The following is a 19,676-nucleotide window of genomic DNA, read 5'->3' as shown; positions in this document are numbered from 1 at the left end:
CTCTTGGTGAATAAGTTACTTTCCCTCCTTGGGGCCCCAGGTTCCTTGTGGATTGCATGAAAATATTAGACCGGGTTTTCTTGCCAAGCCCACTCTCGTTATGAAATTCTAGGATACTCTGTAAACTATGTCAGATACACTGAAATTAGGTGCCAGCACCTTCTGACTGAAAGAAGGTATAAAGGGCGTGTGTCTAAAGGAAGAGGTCCCTCCTTACAGTTTTGATTCTCATGACGAGGGAAGCAAGGTGTTGGGAGTCGCCTACCTCCACAAAGGAATGGGCAAAGGAGGAGACTGCAAGCCAGGCTTTGCCCGGGGCAGGAAATGGTAAGGTGCCTCTGTCAGTGATGGCTCTTGGTGGTTTCTAGAAAGGAAAGGAAATATCAGTGGTGAAGCCATGGCCAGGTCATAGAGGAAGGAGCGGGGGATGGGGGCCGGGCAGCTGTCGTTACAGGAGTGTTTAGCTGTGACCTAAATAAGGTGTCCTTGGTACAGAGAGGGGGATGGAAAATTAGATATAGATACAGATACAGATATGCTACTTTGAATCAGGGCCAGAAACACATTTGTTCCTCTCCAGTTTAGAAACCATGCCCAAACTCTATACACCCAACTCAAAGCAGATGGCATAACTAAAGGTTGCTACTTCCCACCACAGGGCCTTTGCACTTGATGTCTACCCCCTCTTCCCCCCATCCTCCTATGCAAATCTCTCCCTCCATCACACTCAAAAAGCACTTCCCTAGAGAAATCCTCCCTACTAGGGCATTATCTGCAGCAGCCTCCTGCGCCCTCAGGCCCTCTGCCCTGCTTTATTGTTTTCACAGCACTTGTTACTACTGGAAATTGTTTCCTTTGTATACTGGACTGCTTGTTTATTTCCTGGCTCCCCTCCCTGGAGCCTCCCTAGAGCTCCCCCTGCTAATGTAAGCTTCCTGAGGGCAGAGAGGGCTGGGCTCTTTCATTCAGGTGGTTGTATCCAATGCACCAGAACAATGCTTGGTTGTGTAGGCTCCTAAAAAATGTTTGTTCAAAGACTTGAAAACAAAACAAGAACTCTGCAGCCTTTTTTTTCCCCCTCTCTCCCCAGGAAGACTTTTGAAACAAACAGGCCAGCGTGTTCCTGAGAAGGAGGGTTTCAGGTCCAAATAATTAGCAGCGGAGGAAGTGAGAGGAGCGCGTCTGTGTCCTTCCACAAGCTCCAAGGTAGCCATGCTGATCGTTCTGCAGCTATTTTTACTTATCCTGCTTCTGAAAGAAATGTCCTCCTGCAGCGTGATAACCCTGCTCTCTAAGGGTGTGCCAGCCAAGGAGAAGGCAGGTGAGTGACAATGCCTGGAACTTGTATAGCCCTGAACCCAGTACCTTCACATCATTTCTCCATTTTATAAACGAAAATGACTTTGATGACTGAGCTCAACAAGATCGGGACTTGGGTCCAGGTCCGCCCACAGCTGGCGCACCTGCCTTTGCATGTAAACATTCTACAGATGAAGCCTGGTGTGCTGGCTCCCCTGTGATAGGTCACATTTGACTGCCAGCTGGGCTGGCTGGCGGGGACTTGAGGCAGGGAGGCACTTAGGGCACCGGGCTCGAGGAAGCCTCACCCTCAGGGCATTTGCATGATTCTGAGTGAAGCCTCCAACCTTCCACATCCCAGGTACCCTGCTTGTCCCCGCTAGTCCTGGCCCAGCTTGTTGGAGCTTTCTGCACGTTTTCTGTTCTTTTCTATCATGTCACAGGATACGTCTTTGTCTAGAAATGCCTTCAAAATAATTAGAGGGTAGTTGTATCTTGGGGAGGATTTGTCTCACTTAGCTTTCAACCTCCCTCCCTTCCTTCCTTCCACTTCTTGGCAACCTCTCCTCCAAAAGGCAACTGGAATTATTTTTTCAAAAGGACAGATTTGTCACTCTTCTAAGTGGAAACTCTTCAGAGACTCTTCTCATGGTCTGTATTTTTAAAAATAATAGGGGCGCCTGGGTGGCTCAGTCGGTTAAGCGTCCAGCTTCAGCTCAGGTCACGATCTGGTGGTTCGTGGGTTTGAGCCCCACTTCGGGCTCTGTGGTGACAGCCCAGAGCCTGGAGCCTGCCTCAGATTCTGTGTTTCCCTCTTTCTCTGTCCCTCCCCTGCTCACGCTCTGTCCTCTCTCTCTCAAAAATAAATAAACGTTAAAAAATAATCATAATAAGGGGGCGCCTGGGTGGCTCAGTAGGTTAAGTGCTGGCTTCGGCTCAGGTCATTATTTCACGGTTTGTGGGTTCGAGCCCCACGTCTGGCTCTGTACTGACAGCTCGGGGCCTGGAGACTGCTTCGGATTCTGTGTCTCCCTCTTTTTTTCTGCCTCTCCCCTGCTTGTGTACTCCCTTTCTTTCTCTCTCCCAGAAACAAACATTAGCTTTTTTTTTAATAATAGTAATAAAAGGCCTAAGCTCCTTGGCATGGCCTTTAAGACCTTTACGAGTTGGCACTCTGCTGCCTCATGAACCTTGTCATGTTTCCATGGCTTTGGACAGGCTGTGCCTTCTGTCCGAGGTAGCCTTCTCTGTCCTTCTGGACCAGAATCACGTACCCTTCAAAGCCTAATTCCAAGGTCACCCATGGTCAGGATGGCTCAAGAGTTGGAGCAAAGCCGCTATGAACCAGCTCACCACTGGCGGCCAGAGGGGTAGCCAGATCTAGGAGGTTAGTGCTAGGTAGAGGGCTCCCAGGGCTCCCTCCCTTCTCTCACTAATGCGGTACGTGCAGGGAGAGTCTGGGGGGTGCTAACTTTATAGCCGGGCTGAGTGACTCCAGCCCTTGAACGGACTTGTTTAGTGTGGATCCAAGTTGTTGGTAATGAAATGGAATCAGGTTCCCCAGTATCCTGGGGCCTCTCTGCCCACCCAGGGCCTATGTGCAGACTTTGCACTTTGGCATCAGACTTCCAGAACCGCCGAGGTCAGGCATGTGTGGCTTTCCAATTCAGGCCCTGCACAGCCTAGCCTTTTGCCTGGATCTCCTCTTCACCGCTTGTGGTCTCAGCTCTCACCCATCTGTTTTTCTTCCTCCTCTGTGTCTCACTTTTCTGTCTTTGCACGATCTTGAGAAGCCAGCCAAAGTCAGGCTGACATTTTGGCCGGGTCTCCCCAAGGAGCTCAGATCTGAAGTCTTTATTCCTGGAAAGAAAGCTAATGCATGTGTGTATGCGCTGGTTTGGGAGAGGCTTAGAGAAGCATGCTGTGAGAAGAACTAAAGCGATAGATAGATAGACAGATAAGTAAGTAAGTGCTAGGCAGTCTGGAGTAGCTGTGCTGAGTGATTTTTCATACTTTTTCTCATTTAACCTTCTAGTCATGACTGCTACATGTCCCCTTTGAAGACAGTTCTGTTACCCATTTCCAAATGAGAAAATTGAGGCTCAGGGAGTTACAAAAGAGGCCCAAGGGCAAAGCACGAATGAAGAGGGCTCGTGTCCAGATTGGTCTTCCAGACTTCAGCTTGTAACTATTTGGGAGACCCCGAATAAGTCCCTTTCCGTCTCTGTGTCTCAGTTAAATTGCATCTGTGCCAGGGAAGTGAGGAGATCTACTCCTGCCTGCTTTACAAGATGTTTAGCATGGCTGAATGGGACACAGAAGGTGATGCGTTATGTAAGTTAGTAATCATGCTTATGGAAGGTGAAACCCCATGAGATCTGGGAGAGAACAGAATTAACACAAGACACTGGGAATGATTTATATGTTCCTCATTTAAAAAAATTTTTTTTTTTAATTTTTTTTTTTTTTAACATTTATTTATTTTTGAGACAGAGAGAGACAGAACATGGACGGGGGAGGGGCAGAGAGAGAGGGAGACACAGAATTGGAAGCAGGCTCCAGGCTCTGGGCCATCAGCCCAGAGCCTGACGCGGGGCTCAAACTCACGGACCGCAAGATCGTGACCTGAGCCGAAGTCGGATGCTCAACCAACTGAGCCACCCAGGCGCCCCTAAAATTTTTTTTTAAATGTTTGTTTATTTTTGAGCGAGAGAGAGACAGAGTGCGAGCGGGAGAAGGGCAGAGAGAGAAGGAGACACAGAATCTGAAGCAGGTTCCAGGCTCTGAGCTGTCAGCACAGAGCTGGACATGGGGCTGGAACTCATGAACCACAAGATCATGACCTGATTCGCAACTGGATGCTTAACTGACTGAGCCACCCAGGCACTCCTGTTCCCCGTTTTGACTGGAGCCTGTCTGTATCTTTTATTCTGAGAGATTCTCATCCTTCACAATCCAGGCTCTTTGGAGAGACTGTGGGACTTCATGCTTTTCAAAAGATGGTTTTATTTGGGCCTTCAAGATTCTGTCATAGGCGCCTGGGGCAGGGCACAGTGGCGACGGATGGGTAGTGGGGATAAGGTTTTAGTGGCAGTGGGGAGTGGGGATGGTAGTCCACAAGCCCTCCTCCTTCAGGAGCTACCCCGTTTTATCAGATTGTGCAAATTACATATCATTTGCATAAAAATCTAGCAAACGTATGAGCTGTGGTTAACTACTCATCATAAAGTTTGTTGTCATGTAAATGTGTTTAAGCATTTCTATTTTGTCACTTCCTTTCTGTATTTTAGAGTCTGTGTGTTTTCAGGTGCCTTGGTTTTCACAGACCTTGCCGGTCCTATGCGCTTTGCCTTGAATGCCTGCATATACAACAGCCCTGGGTGGGATGTGCGAGGCTTTACTCTTTCTTCAGTTTTGTTTTGTTTTTTATTTTTTAAATTTTTTTTTAACGTTTTATTTATTTTTGAGACAGAGAGAGACAGAGCATGAACGGGGGAGGGGCAGAGAGAGAGGGAGACACAGAATCGGAAGCAGGCTCCAGGCTCCGAGCCATCAGCCCAGAGCCCGACGCGGGGCTCGAACTCACGGACCGCGAGATGGTGACCTGAGCTGAAGTCGGCCGCTCAACCGACTGAGCCACCCAGGCGCCCCACTTTCTTCAGTTTTTGAGGTTGAGTTTTAGAGCCTTGGCCAGACAGATCAAAGTTCAAATCCTGCCTCTGCCACTTACTAGCTGTGTCTGGGGCAAATTGTTTAAGCCTCGTCTCATCTGTGAAATGGAGAGGGTAATGTTTATGCGTGGCTACATTTCAAAATCGGTGTGAGTTTTAATATAACGTGTAAGGTGCCTGGTTCATGTCTGCATTGTAGTAAGTGCTCAATAATTGTAGCTGTTTTTTATCATAGTTCCCCCCCCACCCCCGCCAACCTAGTTGGACTCACAGAGATGGCTCCCTGCAGGGTGGCCTTGTTGACAGTGTCTTTGTGAGAAGGAAGAATGGGCTGTAGAACTCATCATAATCCTGTCTCTTGAGTGGCTATGAAGAGGGTTTTGATGGAAGTCCAAGCAGTGGACAGGAGAGGACTGGGCTGCTGGTTAAACTCCAGGCCCTCAGCTCCCTCTCTCCTCCGGCTACCTTAAATCCCGGTATTCCACTGAGGGCCAGGCTGAGACCCAGACGCACATGCACGAGGGCCCCCAAGTTCAGCCCCCAAGTGTAATTTCAGGACCCCTCGCAATACTCTCCTCCTGGGATGGGGGCCTGCTATGTTCCTCCTGCCCCAGATGCTGGGATTGGTAGGAGGAACCAAGGAAAGGGGCAGCATCACAGGAGGAGGAAAGAAAGAAGCTGCATGGTGGGGAGTGAACCAGACTAGGCAGAACCTAGAAAATAATCCTGAATCCTCCCTGCTGTAGGCCAACAGAGCAATTCACAGCACTCTTATGGGCCAGCAAAGTCTGCAGGCCCTGGGGGATCATCAGAAACCACCCTGGCCTATCTCCCTGGATCAGGCTGAAGCCCAGGCTGGTTAAAGAGCCCATCCAGGAATTGTGGGGTGGGGGTGAGGGGAGGTCTCATCCTAGATTCCTATTCTAGAATCACCTGAGCCATTGGTGGAAAATGCATGTTCCTGATCTCCAACCTAAAACCTACCCAATCACTGTTTTTAGGAGTATGAGGCTCAGGAACCTGTATTTCTTTTTTTTTTTTTTTTTTTTTAATTTTTTTTCAACGTTTTTTATTTATTTTTGGGACAGAGAGAGACAGAGCATGAACGGGGGAGGGGCAGAGAGAGAGGGAGACACAGAATCCGAAACAGGCTCCAGGCTCCAAGCCATCAGCCCAGAGCCTGACGCGGGGCTCGAACTCACGGACCGCGAGATCGTGACCTGGCTGAAGTCGGACACTTAACCGACTGCGCCACCCAGGCGCCCCAGGAACCTGTATTTCTTTAATTATTTTTGAGAGACACAGAGAGAGAACATGAACAGGGGAAGTGCAGAGAGGGAGGGAGACGCAGAATCCCAAGCAGATTCCACGCTGCCTGCGTGGAGCCTGACACAGGGCTGGATCCCACAAACCTTGAGATCGTGACCTGAGCCGAAATCAAGAGTCAAAAAGGCTTAACCCACTAAGCCACCGAGGTGCCCCAGGAACCTGTATTTTAAACAGATAACCTGGAAATGTTTGAAGGTTAAGAATGGAAGGGTCTTAGAAAAGGATCTAGAAAAAAAACTCGGTTGATTTTAAACGTATGCAAATTAGATCAAGACAAGATGGGCAACAAAACATTTTGGTTTGACAAATGTGTATTGTATACCTAGCGTGTGCTAGGAACTCGTTCAGCCAGCAAGCTGCCTCCCAGTTTAGAGGGAAAGCTACTTTGTAAAGAGCTAGCAGCATGCATGTGCAATGTGCCAAAGAGGTGTCCAAGGGCTGGAACCTGGAACCAGGAAAGAGGAACCAGGAAGGAGGAGCCTGAAGTGGAACAGGGAAGCCTAGGCATTTTTCCATTTTTAAGGTCCAGTATTGTCCATAGAAGACAGACTATGCCCTAGCTTTCATTTCTCTTAAACCACAATGCAGGGAAGCCTCCCCTGCCTCTTGGACGTTATCCTTCTTGGAGATGATGAAAGGAGACGGACAACTGGTTCACTTCTATTTGCTCATCTGAAACTTGGGCTCCGTGTGGCTCTGCGTGCCTCATCTTGGCCAAAGTAAAGGAACTTTCTGCTTTACTCTTCTCCAGCAAAAACAGCAGTGAGTCAAAATAAACAACCTTTGGAATCCAAACGCTGGCTCCTCCTCCGGAAAGGCAAAATATTTCTCCTCTGTGTTGATGGAGGCCCGCAGGATGCGGGACACGGCTGTGTGCGCACGTTCAGCGCGCGCCCGCCCACCTGCGCACAGGACCGGGCAGTGACCGGGTGGGACCATCGTGGTGCACGGAGGTGCTGGCTGCAGTGGCGGGGGAGGGGGGCATCACTTTGGGATGTTTTAACAGGGGATAGTTTTTAAAAGTCTGGTTAAGTGAAGTTGACTTTGTGCGGCTCACAGGCCTTCGTCCCGCTAGCGGGCCGCCTCCGCCCCCTCGCGGTGTCCGCTCTCCCTCCGGGCTCCTCAGCGCTTGACCTCCAGCCGCCCCAGGCCTCGGCGCACCCCTGGGCCACGCGCGGCCCCTTCCTCCAAGCCCTGCTGACCTCTAGTGGTCACCAGGTGGAACTGAACAGGACGCCGGGCCAGAGTGGGAAGCAAGGTCTGTCTCACCTGCGCGGTCCTCGCCTGCCCTGTTTGCACATTAGAATCACCTGGAGCTTTGAAAACACGCCCCCCTCCCCCCGCCCCGTGTCCAGGCCCCACCGCAGGGCAGTTAAGTCAAAGGCTCCCACGGTGGGACGTTGGCATCGGTATTTTGTTAAGCCCCCCAGGTAATTGTGCCATGCAGCTGCCACGACTGACAGCTCTTGCTGTCCAAAGCAGGCATTTGCCCACGTCTGATGCGCTCGTGGGAGAGTCGGCGGAGGTGATGTGAGTGTGTGAATACGGCTGAGTATGTCTGTCCTCATGTGGGCCCCAGTCCAGTGTCTGGGCACCACTGTCTTGGCTTTTGGACCCACCAATAGCATGTGTTTGACGCTGTGTCTGCCTCAGGTGTGGCTGTAAGGGGGTCCTGAGCTTCAGCAGGTGGCTGAATGGGGGAAGGAAGGGAGCTGCGATGGAACTCACGCCCTAGGCACAGATTCAAGAAGCAAAGGGTCCTGTCAATATCTTGTGTCCTTAAGGCTCCAAGCAGCGGGTTTTACAGCCCCTTTCCCCTGTTCCCACTGGTCACATTCTTTGTTCCTGGGAAGTTCTTCCTGTTGTCTCTCACTCGAGCCCCTCTCAAGAAGAGTCTAGATTTTTTTAAAGCTTTTATTTACTCATTTAAGTAATCTGTACACCCATCATAGGGCTCAAACCCAGGACCTCAAGATCAAGAGTGGGACGCTCTTCCCACTCAGCCACCCAGGTGCCCCAAGAAGAGTCTAGGCTGAACGAGTGCCGGCTCGCCCCTCAGCTCTGGTCGCAGGTAGGATTGGTCACCCTGCCTGGGGCTGCAGTCCCCAAGGCTGCCTGGAGGGGCTGGGCTGTCTCCTTCAGGTGCAGGACCCCATCAGGCATCGATGGAATGGGTTGGAAGGGAGAAGAGCCAGAGACAGCACAATTAAATTAATTTCCAGCAGCTGCGTGGGATTAAAATTACCCACTTCTCCCCGGTCTCTGTCTAATGTTCCTGAAAACAATCTCCTGATCCTCTCCTTCTACGTTTCTCTTCCCTCATGGTCACAGCTTTTGGTAAATTTATTCCCGATTGCTCTGCCTTTCGTTACCCTCAGCTCGTTGGCTGGGGGAGAGCACAGCCCTGGAGAGACGGACCCCACGTCTGAGCAGCCTGACCCTCTCCCTGCCAGACTTGCCGAGGGGGCTGGGCAGGGCCAACCTCAGGGAGCAGCACGGCCCTCAGCAGTGGGACGGGCTGTCAGGGTGCCTCAGCCCTCACGGGGTCCCCAGGTGACCTGGAGCCTTGCGCTCCCCATGCGGGCCCTCCCAGGGGGCAGAGGAAAGGCAATACTGTAGGTTACAGTGGGAGCCAGACTTGGGGGCGAGGATGCAGGCTCCAAGCCTGTGCTTCCCGTAGCCAGCATGTCTGTTCCCCGAGCCTTCGTCTTGCCTTCTGTGAAATGGGGAAGAGGTGGTCTATCATACAGGTTGTCATGAAGACTAGGTGAGATGATGTACAGAAAAAATATCTCCACAACATACAGATGATGGGTAGACCCTCCCATGGTAGGTGATCATCCGTAACGTTACCGAGGACAGTAAGAGCACTGACTGAGTGCACGTTACCGGATGACGGACAGGATGACGTTTTAAGCATCCTTCACCTGTTATGTAATTATCACGCCAATGCTCTGAGGTGAATCTTTTCATCGTCCCCACTTACAAATGGGAACATGAGGTAGACAGATATCAGGGGACGTGTCCAAGGACATCTGGAAAGTAAAAAATGAGCTCGGGGGGCACCTGGGTGACCCAGTCAATTGAGCATCCAACTTTGGCTCAGGTCATGGTCTTGTGGTTCATGTGTTCGAGCCCTGCATCAGCCTCTGTGCTGACAGTGCAGGGCCTGCTTGGGACTCTCTCTCTCTCTCTCTCTCTCTCCCCCCCCCCTCTCTCTCTCTGCTCCTTCTCCACTTGCAAACGCATGCATGTGCTCTGTCTCTAAATAAACAAACAAACAAACTTAAAAAAACAAGTTATCTCTGGAAATCTGGTGCCGTGTCCTCAGAGAATGTACCGCAGGGCTGAGCACATACTAACTTAGGCATGGTGTTCGCTTAACGTCTGTGATGTGGGAACATATGCACATCTTTGCACGTTGTCACCGTGTAGTCCCAGGCCCCGCGTGTCCCCTCCTGGAAGAGTTTTCCCAAAGGGGCCACCTCTTAGAGAAGCAAAAGAGAAACAAACTAATCTCTGGAACTAGTAGCGAAAACCAGCAGGAAGGCAAGCCGGGTGCCTTTGGACAGAGAGATTCCCAGGGAAGCAGCCGGGCCCACAGGGTGGGGCAGTCGGTCACCCACACCTCGAGTTTTGAAGAAGCTCATGGGAATGGGAACAGGCTTGCTATGACACTGCCCTCTCCTGGATGAGCCCGTTTCTTTCTGGGGCCTTTGGGGCCCCTCCCTGGGAGCATGGGGGGCCACTCTCCACGCCGGAGTCCGCTCATCCCAAAACCTCACCTGCCCACGATGGCAGTGATGCTTTGTACATAGGTGACACTGAATGGAATTTAATTTTGAGTTCTCCTCCTCCCTGATCTGCTGAGGGGACCTGGGGGTGGGGACCGAGACTTGCGTCTGCCCTTTCCTGGCTGTATGACTGTGGCCACAGTACCACCCCTGCAGTCATCTCTAAGGTCTCATCCGGTTTCAGTCTGGTTGGTCTCTGTCGGCTGTGGCCCACCATGGTCACTGCACTGGGACCGTGTGTCATCACGGCAGAGGAAATGGGTGAATGAGGGCAAATGTCGTCCTGGCTGTGCCACTGCGCACGTGGCTTTATTTCAGGGTCAGAATCAGGATTCAGGGGCAGTGTGGTTGTGACGTGGGGAGTGGTCCATGCTCCCAAATGCCTCAAAGGGATAAGAGGAAAAGCCGGAGCGAAGAAGAGGCACGGCCAGAGAACCGGCCCAGTCCCAGCTGTCCCCTGGCATAGCACGTGCTTTGCACCAGCTCCTGGCTGAGGCTCGTAGAGAGGCTAACTCATTTAGGCCTTGAAACAACCCTCCCAGGGTGGCTACTATTATCCCCATTTTACAGATGAAGACACTGAGCCATGAACACGTCACACAGCTGGCAGCTGGCAAGAGTAGCATTTGAAACTGGAGGTCTAGCTCCAGTGTTCACTATTCTCACCTTTATATTCTATTGTTTTCCAAGGAGTGTCCCCATCCAGGTCTAGAGACTCATTTGGGAAAGGGTGGATCCCACACTGAAACACTGCCCAGGCAGCCCCTCCATTTCAGAGGAAGGCCCTGGTGGGGCAGACAGGGGCGGCCTCACAGCTGGCGGGAAGACCTGCTTGTTGGATGCTGGGGACCTGGCAGAGAACTTCTCCCCTAGTTTGGACCTGCTGGCAGCCCTCCCTCCCCCACCCAGTCCCCAGGCATTAGGGTTGCACCTCCGCATCCAGGTGATAAGGAGCAGGGAGGTGCTTTGTCCTTGGAGGAGATGGCTTTCTCCAACGGGGCCCTTGAAATGCAGTCTCTCCCATCCTCCTGAGGTGTCACCTCTGGCTCCTGCAGACCAACCCCCCACCACCCCATGCCCACGCTCCACGGCGCGAGGCCTGGTGAAACCTGGGCAGCACGACGCCTGCTCATCACAGGGTGACGCCGGGCACGGGGCACAGGCGCCACTTGCCAATTTCTGCTAAGAACACTGGCTGGAGGGGGCGCCTGGGTGGCTCGGTCAGTTAAGCATCCGACTTCGGCTCAGGTCATGATCTCATGGTCCGTGAGTTTGAGCCCCGCGTCGGGCTCTGTGCTGACTGCTCAGAGCCTGGAGCCTGTTTCAGATTCTGTGTCTCCCTCTTTCTGACCCTCCCCCGTTCATGCTCTGTCTCTTTCTGTCTCAAAAATAAATAAACGTTAAAAAAATTAAAAAAAAAAAAAAAAAAGAACACTGGCTGGAGATAGAAGTGGGACCTGAACGCCCAGGGCAGGATTAGAGCAGGGGAGCAGGTGGCCAGGTGCACGAAGGCGGGAGAGCCCAAGCGTGGCCCCCACCCCAGCGGCAGCCGGCCCCAGGCCTTGCGTGGTGCCTCTCATCACAGAGGTAGAAAGTAAGAGGGGGAAGGATGAACGTGAAAACAACCCAAAAGAGAGTGGAGAGGAAGATGAGTGGAAACTCCTAGCTGATGCAAATATTGACATAACCATTACGAGAGTAAATAAAACTCCCATTTCTGTTATGCAAGTGCTATATTCTTTGAATACTTCTGTCTTGAGGAATTTTTTATTTCGCCATAGAAGAAAAATGTTTTCATATTCTCTCCCGCCGCTCAGACCCAGAACCCAGCAAGGCCCTGTGCCCCCGAGAGCCATAATATTATTTGTTAACATTTTTATGATGCCAAATGGTCTGTAGGAGAACGGGCGCCATTCTTTAGCTGGGAAACCATATGGCAGGACGAGTAATAAATAAGGTATTGTGATAGTTAATGAACCTAATTGCCAGCAAAGGCTTTAATACGGAGACTGTGCTGCTGAGAATTTAGCACCACATTAGGGATGCTGCGGAGCTCCCCTGACTTCTGAGGCTTAATTTAAGTTCTATATTGCAAACTCCAGAAAATAATTCCAAACCCTCCTGCTGGAAAAGCAACCTGCTGGTAGACTGTGATTATACCGAATTACTAAAATCGCAATCAATTTTATACACACAGTTAACCCTTGCCAGGGAGGACTCCGGGAGAGGAGAGGGAGGAACACTGAAGCCATCCTACCTGTGGCCGTGGACCGCAGAGGACAACCCGAGGAGGTAAAGGGGTGGTGCCCAGAAGGGATCCGGAGCCAGGGGTCCTGCTCTGCAAGGAGAAGAAGTCGGGGTCATAGTGAGAGAAGGCTCTGAGCACAGGCTTAGCCCGTTGGCCTTCCCTCGTCCTGCAGGGTCCCCTGAGCTATGGGATAAGAAGACAGAGGGTGTTAGAGAGAGGGATTTGTGCTCACCCAAGCAGCAGGCATCCCTGGCAGGAAAAGAAACCGAGCAACTTACTCCATAAGTCAAGGTTATTAACTAGAGAAGATCAGATCGTGGCAGTCAAATAACCTTGCACTGTGTAAAATGTAAATGCTGAACAGCTGCCTCTGAACTATCAGTGGTGTCTGGAAGTTTCCCTGGGCAAGAGAAGCACACCACAACAGGGGGGAGAGGTGCCAGGGGGAAGGTGTTTCTGCCCACCTCTTCTCGGAGCTTGCAGTGGCTTCTCTTACCCTTCAGCCCTGGCCAAGACGGATGAGAACGGCTGGCCGTGGAAAGAGCCTCCTGGGAGGAGGCAGTGCTCCCGGGCTGGGGAACTCTCCGAAGAGGCACAGACCCCCGCCCAGAGCGCCTCTCGTCCCATGGTGAAGTCCAGGCTGTGGCTTGGAGAGCTCAGAAATGTCCTTTCCAGAAGAGCACTCTGAAGGAGATGGAAAACCTCACGAGGCCTGGGCTCAGCCCTCCTGCATTCAGAGGCGAGTAGGGCAGGTTGAGAGTGGGGAGTGGGTATTGGAAACAAGGAATCTTTCCATAAGTCAGGAAGACACTGGAAGCAGCTCAGGCCTGAGAATCCAGCAAAGTCAAAAATGTGCAGAGAACAGAGAGCAGGCAGGAAGCAGAGGAAGGTATAGAGGGAGGCCCTGACCCAAGATGGGAGACCCTGCCAGGGGTGACCATGTATGGCCATATGGCTCCTTTCCAGAGATTTCAGGACAAATTCCAGAGATTTCAGCCCTTTCGCTGCTGTGCACTGGGGCCAGCCCAGCCTCATTTGGGATTTGGGGTAGACTCTGAGGTCCCAGCCATAGGGTTTACAGGACAGAGGCATCATGAGGCCTGGCATGGGAAGTTCTGTGCATATTGCAGAGTCTGAAGCCAGGGGTAGGATGGACGATGAGGCACCCCTATAGGTGTGAAGCTTCTTACAGGCAGGAAACCTATCTGATCTTATCTCGCTGATCTGATCTAGCCTGTTTGCACTCAGGAACTTGAATGAGATGGATATCAGAAGAGTCAACTCCACAGATGACCAGGAGAGGAAGCACGTCAGCCCCTGGGTCGACCCAAGCCAGCAGGCAGTCAGTGTGGGTGACGGTTCCCCCAGGCAGAGGGTGGGATCGCCATGGTCTGCTGGGGGCGTAGGGGCCAGTCTCCCGCCCGGCCCCATTCCTGCTGCAGGACCGTCCCTGCTGCCCTGTACTCGTCTCCAGGCTCTGATGCTCACATGTGGCTGTGGTCCTGAAGTGGATGCTGTCATACACCTTGTCTGTCAGTCCTGCCTCCACAGCTCAGTGACAGGAGAAGCTGAGACCCCAAAGGTTTTTCCAGCCTCTGGGAGAGGAGGAAGGGCCACAGGACCCCCACAGGCCCTCTTGGACTCTGATGAATCTGAGAATCAACAGCAAACCACAGATGCAGAAGCCCACACCCCAGAAACTCTGATCCAACAGATCCAAGGCATCCCCATGGTCCATGCAGTTTACTTATTGATTCATTTCTAATTTTTTTAATGTTTATTTAGTTGTGAGACACAGAGAGGGACAGAGCACAAGCAGGGGAGGGGCAGAAAGAGAGAGAGGGAGCCACAGAATCCAAAGCAGACTCCAGGCTCTGAGCTGTCAGCACAGAGCCTGACGCGGGGCTCAAACCTATGAACCGTGAGATCATGACCTGAGTCGGAGTTAGACACTTAACTGACTGAGCCACCCAGGTGCCCCGTCATGCAGTTTGTTTAAAGTTGTAAAGGTGATCCTGATGGGGAATCAGATAGAGAACTAGTTCCCTGGGGAGTTGCATACCCCATCCTGGCCCCAACTCTAACCTCCCCACTCTGCTCCAGACTGTGGGAGGAGACATACCTATAGTCTCCCTGGTAAGCAGGTGAGAGAACACTGAGATTCTTGGTTACTCTACAAGCAAGATGAAGAGGCAAAAGGGAGGCATTTTCAGCTCTAGCTGGTTAACCCCTGGGTCAAGGGCATAGGCAAAATTTGAATTTCCGCCTATGACAGCCTTTCCAGATTAGACAGATTCACATCTGGAGGGAGAGGGATGAATCAAATGGCCTTTAGATCTTTGGCTTTTGTGGGGTGCCTGGGTGGCTCAGTTGGCTAAGCGTCTGACTCTTGGTTTCAGCTCAGGTCATGATCTCACAGCTTCATGGGTTCAAGCCCTGCGTCAGGCTCTGTGCTGGCAGCATGGGACCTGCTTGGAATTCTCTCTCTCTGCCGATCCCCCCACCCACACTGTGTCTGTCTCTCTCAAAATAAGTAAACTTAAAAAAAAAAAAAAGATCTTTGGCTTCTGTAACCTTGTAAGTATTTTCCCTATTTTATAGATGAGGAAAGTGGAGTCCAGAAAATTCTATGAGCCTTAGATGGGCAGCATATTAGGACTTACCAGAATCCAGGTGTCTTAGTTCTAAGTATGTGCTCTTTCTAGAACAGTCAGCTTTTTCTTCCTTCCAGTTGTGTGATCTAGCCACTGGAAAGAAGAAACAAGAACAAAAGAAAATCCAGGATTCATATTTGTGCATCAGATAGGAGAGAGACGGAGGGACCCCTGAGGAAGTTTTTGGTTCTGAGCGTATAAGATGCTGCTGGAGGGGGTCATCTATTTAGAGAGATTCTTAGAAAAGTATAAAGCCACATATTAAATATGCAAGTTAGGGGTGCCTGGGTGGCTCAATTGGTTGAGCATCCAACTCTTGATTTCAGCTCAGGTCATGATCCCAGGGTCTTGGGACTGAGCCCCATGTTGGGCCCTGTGCTGACAGCATGGAGCCTGCTTGGGATTCTCTCCCTCTCTCTCTGCCCCTACCCCGCTTGCACTCATAAACAAACAAACAAATAAATAAATAAGCAAACAAGTTAATCTGAGCACAAGGGTCATGGAATGAAGGACCTAACCAGGGGATGCTTCCTGGAAGGGGCATCAAAGGGGCATCAAAGTGATAGGTGCTCACTATTCCCTGTGAATTGATCACCCAGCTCTGTGCTAAAGGCTTTGGGAACATCCAGGAAGGTCAAAGACATTGTGTCTGTCTGAATGGAGCTTCCGGTCGAGGTGGGGAGGCAGCCACATGCACAGAAAAGGCCTGGGGATGCCACAGCCAGCAGGCCCCCATCCCAGCTGTGGGACCCAGACACGCAGGGCTGTGGGTTCCCAGTGATCCCTCACGTTTTCTAGATTCTGAGAAGTGGGGAAAGTTTGACCAAGTCAGATCAAGACTCCTTGTGGCAAAGGGGGCTCCCTGGGGATCCTGAGCAGAGAGGTCAAGGTGGGGGTTGTTGAGGTGCAGCTGGGCATGGGCTCTTGAGCTGGCTTCCCCAGGCCACTGGGGCCTGTGGGCTGAGACAGTGGCCTCCCCTTCCCCAGGGAAGGTGGTGGGAACCCAGTGCTGCTCCGCGGCCGTGTCAGGTCCAGCAAGTACCGAGATGAAAGGCTACCGGGTGTGAATTTAACGCCGTACATAAATACGCTCTGCAATCACGGAGGAGGCTTTCTGCTCAAAGGAGACCCACCGAATATTTTACAGCGATGCAGATCAAATGAAAAAAAGGAGGATAAATACAAGGGAAGATAATTATTTGATGGAGTTCTCTTAGAATCCGCCACAGCAGGGAACACTTACAGAGAATATATAAGTGCAGAGACCCCGCTCTCGGAGCATCGGGCCAGCCTGTAAATCGTCAGACGCGCGGACGCGAGGAGAGGCACGAGGGAGACGCGGGCGGCCGCCTCGCCGTCGCCCCGGGTCCCGCACCCCACCTTGCCGGCAGCGGCCCCGGGCGCCAGCCACAGCGCCATCCTGCAGAAGGGAGATGCCGCCTCGTAAATGTCTCCGGAGAATTACGACCGTACCGCTACAGTAGAAAGACGGCGCCGTTTATCTCCGCGCCATCTGCACAGGCTCATTTGTGGCTCCCGAGGCAGGCGTGCACGCACCCGGCAAGTTTGCGACTCTCCCGCGCGCCGAGAATTTTCTTCGCCAGGATGCTGCGGGGCTGGGGGTGCCCGCTACTCTCGTGGCTCCGGGTGGTCAGCAGGAGAGGCCGGGCCGGCTGGGTGCGGGAGCCAGGCCCGGAGCTGGGGTGGGGTGGGGTGGGGTGGGGTGGGGTGGGGGGCAGGGGGTGCAGGGACCAGGGCCCTCCCGTGCGCGCTCGCAGGGCCCGGCTCATGGTTGGGCCACTCAGTCACGACTCCACACGGGGCGGCTGCACCTGCCGGGCGCTGGCGTGGCCATCAGGGAGACACGCATAGTTTGCTTGCACTCCCTGCAGGTTTTAATTCCGGTGTCGTGTTCTCAGTGAGGCCCTCCCGGTGGCCCCCAATTAAAACCGCTGCAACCCCCTTTCGGTAGCAGATGCTGTCCTGCTCCGTCAGTATCCTCTCAGATCCCTCAGGGTGTCGGTGTGCGCGGCTGCCCGGGGTGTGGCCATCCCCAGCAGCTAACAACCGTGTCTGGTTTTAGGAGGCCTGCCTTCGAGCTGCCTGCAGGAGCCTCCTTTATGGGGCGTGGGGTGGGGATGTGCCGAAGGTATCGCCCCACTCTGGTCCCCTGTGTGTGTGGAGGGGGGGTGCGGGGCGGGTGGGACGTAGCCACTGACTGATGGATACAAACCTATAAACACTCCAGCTCCCTTGCCCCCAGTGGCTACGACTGCACTGTGATATTTTGGTGTTGCTGAAACATAAAATATTGAGGAGGGGGTAGGTGGTTCTAAAACTGGGAATATATCCTGCTGCATTGCCCAGGGTCTGATTGAGTTCATTCGTTCATTTGTTCTTTTCTTTTTTTTTTTAATTTTTTTAAAGTTTAGCATTAATTTTTTTTAAGTTTGTTTGTTTGTTTGTTTATTTATTTTGAGAGAGAGAGCACAAGTGGAGCAGGGGCAGAGAGACCTAGAGAGAATCCCAAGCAGGCTTCACGCCCTCAGGGTAGAGCCCGGTGTGGGGCTCAAACTCACATGACCTCACTGTGAGGTCATGACCTGCGCTGAAGTCGGCCGCTTAACCAACTGAGCCACCCGGCGCCCCTTAATTTTTTTTAATGTTTATTTGTTCTTGAGAGAGAAAGAGAAAGACAGAGCGTGAACAGGGGAGAGACAGAGAAAGAGGGAGACACAGAATCCGAAGCAGGATCCAGGCTCTGAGCTGTCAGCACAGAGCCTGACACGGGGCTCGAACTCACGGACCGCGAGATCATGACCTGAGCCGAAGTTGGATGCTTAACCGACTGAACCCCCCAGGTGCCCCTGATGGAGCTCAGTCCAATGACAGGCTGGGGTGGCGCAGCTAAAAGTTGGAGGCTGGATGGGCCGGGGGACAGGTGTGGCAGGATGGGGCCACAGTTTCTGCTTGGACCCGTCCGTTGTCACATCCACCTGGCTACCCTGGCAGTTCTTGTCATGTTTTGGCACAGCAGTGCCCAAGCCCACGGACACAGCATTAGAAGGCTTGAGACTCCTCCCTTTTCTTTTCTTCTCTCTAGGCTCCCCTGCCAATACTGGAATGAAAACCTGTCTCTCCTCCCTCTGCGCCTGCCCTCCTCTCTCCTCCACACCCAGCCGGGGAACCTCAACTTTGCCTATAAAACCCCCACCTTCACTGCCTTTCAGAAGAAAGAAGCACTGTTCTGTTACACACTTTGCTTGGGGACTCCGTGGAGACAGCCGCGCCACTGGTGACGAGTGCAAGCTGGGAAATAAGGAACAGAGCGTGAGGAAGCTTGGCCAGGCTTTCCTCAGTGGGTAGCACAGATATGGGAATGGTGTGAACCGGGGGCCGGACCTGGGCAGAGCTGCAGCCTCGGAGCCCAGTGAGGGGGTCCCTGGAGTCCTGGGCTGATTGGACAGCCTGGGTGATGAGCCAGGAGCTCTGAAAGTGGCACTGGAGAGGAGGGAATTGCTGATGGATATTCAGGAAGTTCAATCAACAGAATGTGGTGGCTGATGGGGGGGGGGTGGGAGGGACGGGGAGGAAACATCCCTGAGGAGAGCAGGTGCCTATGGGAAGGAGAAATGAAGGACGGAGACTGAGAAAGGGGGATAGGCAGGGAATGGAGAGGGCAAGGAGCTGTTTAAAGAGTTTTTTAATTTTTTATTTACTTTTGAGAGAGAGCACAAGCAGGGGAGGGGCAGAGAGAGACGGGGAGGGGGGGGGAGGCGATAGAGGATCTGAAGTAGGCTCTGTGCTCATAGCAGACAGCTCGATGTGGGGCTTGAACTCACAAACTGTGAGATCGTGACCTGAGCCGAGGTTGGATGCTCACTTAACCGACTGAGCCGCCCAGGTGCCCCTGTTAAAAGGATTATAGAAAGACACAGAATGATAGGGACGAAGAGATGAAAAAGCAGCCAGAGAGTCAATGAAACTCCTAGTGAGACTTCCTTTCTTGTAACTTCTTATTTTGAGCTAATTTTAGACTTACAGAAAAGCTGGGAAAAAAATAGGACAGAGAATGCCCACGTACCGCTCACCCTACGGTTACCAGTTTACATAACCATGACAGTCATCAACACCGGGACGTTCATCCTGGAACGGTGCTATTAACCGAACAACATTTTATTCTAATCTCGCCAGTTCCCCTAGGTATCCGGAGAGGGATCGGCATAAACGTGCAGACCCAGAGGGAGAATGGGGTTAGACAGAGGTGCCCAAGTCCCTCTTCCTGGAGAAAGTTTACATGTGTCTGTCAGAGCCTGAGGCAAGGACTATTTTAGGGACATGAATTAGGTGCCTCCTAAGAGGCTATTATTTAATAAATGAATGGATTCCGGTGCCCAGGGCACAGACCAAAGTCCTTGCAACCAGTGTCCGCATACAACCAACCACAGTCTTTGATCTTTTCTCAGCTTCCAAGGTGTCTAGAATCTGCCACTTACACCAACAGACATTTTAAAGGGGCCTAATACCAAGGGCTTCTTCCAATGTGAGGTTCTGACCTTCGTCCTCCAGAGAGAGGGACCTCTATTAATGCCTCTGGTAATGCTGTTTTTCCTTCAATGCTTCCCTTTCCGGCATAGTCACGGCAGCCAGTATCTCGACCCAGCTCCCTTTGAATTTACAA

The 19,676-nt window shown here is 52.2% G+C and overlaps 1 long non-coding RNA gene across 2 annotated transcripts; it reads left to right on the top strand.

Moving 5' to 3' along the window:
- The first annotated feature begins 251 nt into the window (after positions 1-251).
- LOC122231469 lies at positions 252-12,923 on the top strand. Of its 2 annotated transcripts, XR_006208733.1 has the most exons (4): positions 252-327; positions 1,091-1,321; positions 12,291-12,385; positions 12,845-12,923. It is a non-coding gene; the product is annotated as an uncharacterized LOC122231469 (long non-coding RNA). The 2 variants fall into 2 exon arrangements; XR_006208732.1 differs by lacking the exon at positions 252-327 and having other exon boundaries at positions 404-1,321.
- Positions 12,924-19,676: the final 6,753 nt, after the last annotated feature.

This window comes from Panthera tigris, chromosome D1 (genome assembly GCF_018350195.1).
Source record: "Panthera tigris isolate Pti1 chromosome D1, P.tigris_Pti1_mat1.1, whole genome shotgun sequence".
NCBI lineage: Eukaryota > Metazoa > Chordata > Mammalia > Carnivora > Felidae > Panthera > Panthera tigris.
Note: the sequence above shows the minus strand (reverse complement) of the source record. Positions and strands in the feature narration are given on the sequence as shown.